Source organism: Ochotona curzoniae, unplaced genomic scaffold (assembly GCF_017591425.1).
Source record: "Ochotona curzoniae isolate NIBS_2020 unplaced genomic scaffold, NIBS_Ocur_1.0 contig_2210, whole genome shotgun sequence".
NCBI classification, from domain to species: domain Eukaryota; kingdom Metazoa; phylum Chordata; class Mammalia; order Lagomorpha; family Ochotonidae; genus Ochotona; species Ochotona curzoniae.
Genome location: NW_024465369.1, coordinates 47,721,700 through 47,725,873, shown reverse-complemented (window position 1 = coordinate 47,725,873; position 4,174 = coordinate 47,721,700).

Genomic DNA, 4,174 nt, shown 5'->3' with positions numbered 1-4,174 from the left:
CTGATGCTTCTGCTGCAGAAGCTCACCTCCCAGGGGTGTCTCGTGGAGTGGGAGTGTGACTTAGCGCAGCCCACCTGCTGGAATTGCCAGCTGGAATCGTCATTGTGACCCTTGCCGAGCCGGAGAAAAGAGGCAGTGCCCGCGGAAGGGGGTCATCCCGAGAGGGCTGAGGAGCCGACGTGGCCATCCCAAACCGGCAGCTAGAGAAGAAACAGCCAGTCTTCTTGGATGTTGTTTCTCATGTTACAGTGCGTCCGTACTCTGTCCATGTCAATGTCCTCTCTGCCCACACGCCTAGAGGAAATCACGTATTTGTCATTTTCTATTGTATGAGTGTGGTGAACTGCTGAATAATGAGAAATTATTACTTGTGCCATTTCTGGTGTCTTTCTGTTTCGATTTGGGCTTTAACAGCACTGCTCACAGGTCTCAGCTCCATCAAGCAATGCACAGACAACGTTCAGAGGTTCTTCTTCTCCTCCTTGCTCTCTCCCGTGGGGTCTCCCCCACAGATTCCTTTAGTACCCCATTGCCAGAGGGGATGAGCCTGCTGCCCACCACCCAGCCTCCCGGCCCGCGAGAGACAAACACACGGACAGGGGTTCTGTCTAAGCAGTTCCGATTTATTGGGGAAATTCGATTTCTTATATAGGGTAAGGTATAGCCTCAGGCTAGGAACTTTGGGAATTCCAGGAGGGGAGAAACTAGGAGCCAATTACTAGGAGAATGACTGTGGAAGCCACCTCCCATAGACCAGGTATAGGTGAGCGAGATGGCCCTGGTCAATCAGTATTTCCTTGGAGCTGTGTGACTCCTGCCCTGGTTCATGCCCAGGGCTCTGTCCTTGGCTGCCATCTTGCCCTCCAGTGACCTGGATTATTAGTCGCCATCTTGTTGACTCAGTGACCTCTTTGCCCCTGAGCCCCACATCTCCCAGTGGTTCCTTATTCTCTCCATGTTGAGATGTCCTCTCTGCCCTGTCTACGGGCCTTTGCCTGGTGTGTGCAGCTGTGTAGGTCAGCACCGCCCAGGCTGTGCACTGTGGAAAGCTGGGCTTTGTTGTGTTGCAGCTTGCGCCAGGTGCCTCACGAATGCTTACTGTTACCTGACACCAGGCGTGTGGGTGAGAAGTGGCCAAGCTTAAGCAGTCATCCCATACAAATGGCATCTGAAAAGGCTTTTAAAATGTATTTTGTATATCACAAAAAAATCCACTTGTGATTAGTTGCATAGTTTGCTAGTATACAGCTGAATTTAGGAGAGTGTTCATGTGACACCTAAGACAGTGCTTCACTTTGACTTTTTTAAATTGTGGAAATTTAAGGGATTTTGCAGTAGATGATAGGTTACATCAATATATGTAACTGTGTGCATGACTTAAGACCCTGTAATGTCAAAAATGGGATCCTATTCTCCAGAATTAGACATACACTTAAAACACTTTTTAAAATCATTTTATTTGAAAGGCAAAGATCTCCTAAGCCCCTGTGACAAACACCGCCCAGAGAAGTGCCCTAATCATGTCAACTGCTCTTGTGCACCCACAGGTAAGAAAGATGATGTCTGATCTTGAAGCAGCCTGCAGTAACACAAAAGTATCTCTAGGTGGCGCATTCTGCTATGCGGCATGGTCCCTATTTTCAATGTCACACCTTCAGGCCTATACCCTTAGCTATAAGGTGTCTCCACTTAGTGATTCAGTCATAAACATAACTGGCACAAGGATAAGAATGCCTGATTTGCTCTGCAGTCTCTCCAATGAGATATGATAGGGATCAGATTATAGCAGGAAGGCTGCATGGACAGCACAGTTACATAGTTCACGTCTGGTGTCTGAAGCCAAAGTCTTCATCTAAATAGCCACAGTGGGCTGGCTAAGTGTGAAGACAGCCAATGTGAAGGCTAGCACCTGGTCAGCTTCTGCTGCTTTGCTCAAGCCCTGTCAATCCATCCCCCCCAGAAGTCTTAATGTATTTCTAGTCTTGTTGTGGATCAGCATCCCATTCCCTTCTTCAAGGCCTTTTTCCCTCTCTGTCGTATGTTGCCCTCTTTGTCTAGCCTAGGATTCAAGTTGTCTCTCTTTAAGATTTATTTATTTATTTATGTTGGAAAAGCAGATTTGCAGAGAGGAAGATCTGTCTACTGATTCACCTCCCCAAGTGGCTGCAATAGCTGGAGCTGAGCTGATCCAAAGCCAGGAACTCCCTCCAGGTCTCCCACATGGGTGCAGGGTCCCAGTGCTTTGGGCCATCCTCGACTGCTTTCCCAGGCCACAAGCAGGGAGCTGGATAGGAAGTGGAAGAGCTGGGACATGAACCAGCACCCATATGGAATCCTGGCATATGCAAGTCGAGTACTTTAGCCACTAGGTTACCACACCCTCAAGTTGTCTTTTAAGGTAAGTTTGTCTGTTTTTGCCACAAACACTAAATGATACCTTAAAGAGGTATCCCAGAGATTTGGGATGAGGATTTGTTTTCTAGCACAAGTCCTGGAAGATGCATCAGAGTGGTAACTGCTTTATTATTTGGGGGATCTACTTGCGTTTAACATTGGATCCCTTTTTCCAAGAAGGAAGTAATCAAGAGGAGAAAGGTAGGGATCTTGCCCTGTCCTGGAGCCCCATCAGCCCCTGCTGGGTGGAGATCCATCTGGAGGTTGAGCATCCCCTAGGCCCATATGTGAAAGGTTTGGGCTCCAAGGGTGGATGCAGGGTCTCCCCTACAGGTTCCTTTAGTACCCCGTTGCCGGAGGGGATGAGCCTGCTGCCCATCACCCAGCCTCCCAGCCCACAAAAGACAAACACACGGACAGGGGTTCTGTCCAAGCAGTTCTGATTTATTGGGGAAATTCAATTTCTTATATAGGGTGAGGATTAGCCTCAGGCTAGGAATTTTGGGAATTCCAGGAGGGGAGAAACTAGGAGCCAATTACTAGGAGAATGACTGTGGAAGCCACCTCCCATAGACCAGGTATAGGTGAGCGAGATGGCCCTGGTCAATCAGTATTTCCTTGGAGCTGTGTGACTCCTGCCCTGGTTCATGCCCAGGGCTCTGTCCTTGGCTGCCATCTTGCCCTCCAGTGACCTGGATTGTTAGTCGCCATCTTGTTGACCTCTTTACTCCTGAGCCCCAAGGTGGAAACATTCCTATTACGATGTCTGAAGTTGCGGAACCCAACCTAGTAACTGGGTTGAGTTAGGCTGGTAGAGTGAGGCCTTCAAGGTGAAATCCAGTTGGCATTATAAGGTCGCACCGAGACAGACACGCACCCTCTCTTGTCATGCTCTGCACCACCTCAGCCCTCTGCAAGAACACATCACCAGGAGTAGTGACAGCGAGGCCCCCTGATCGTGGAGTGTGACCCTCTAAAAGCAGGAGCTAAAACCAACCTCCCTTCCTGCCAAAGTAGCTTGCCTTAAGTATTTTTTTTTTCTGTAGTAATGAAAATGCTGTAACACTAGCTGGGGACCTTCTGTACCTCTTCATGTGAATCTCAAAACCACTCTGTGATGTGTTTTAAAGCCCTTTGTAGCTGAGGGAAGACAAAAGAAGCAGGGTACTGACACACATACACCTCAAGGGACAGAATCAGAATTTAAGCACTAATACGTCTGCTGCTGGGGCCCACGTGCTTCCTGTTTCCTCAAGGAAGGGGTCGATAACACATTCAAGAGATGACTGCATCTGTCAGTGTTCTGGCATCCAGCGACGTGTGCCTTGGAGCTCTGTAGGCTATGATCAGAGTAATGCTCCTGAAACTGGGGTGATGCACCAGGGCCACCTCCTAGCCTCCAATCATTACAAGTAAAACATTCGTGAGAAATACTTCAAAGTGCATTAGCAAAGTGAGGCAACCTTTAAACATGCAGGCAAAACTTAAGTGGAAGGATCAGATGCCAGGATGTCACCACAATGTCAAATCGCCATGCCATGTTTAACATGCTTCATTCTTGTTTTATCAACACACCTGACAGAGTCTGCAGGTGACACCCACCCACAGCCACACCAAGGAACACTGCTCTTCCATCCGCTGGTTCATTTCCAAATGGCTGCAACAGCCAGGGCTGAGCCAGGCCAAAGCCAGTAGCCAGGAATTTCATCTGGGTCTTGCAGATGCGTGGCAGCCACCTTCTGCTCCCTTGTCAGGTACATTAGCAGGGTGCTTGATCCAA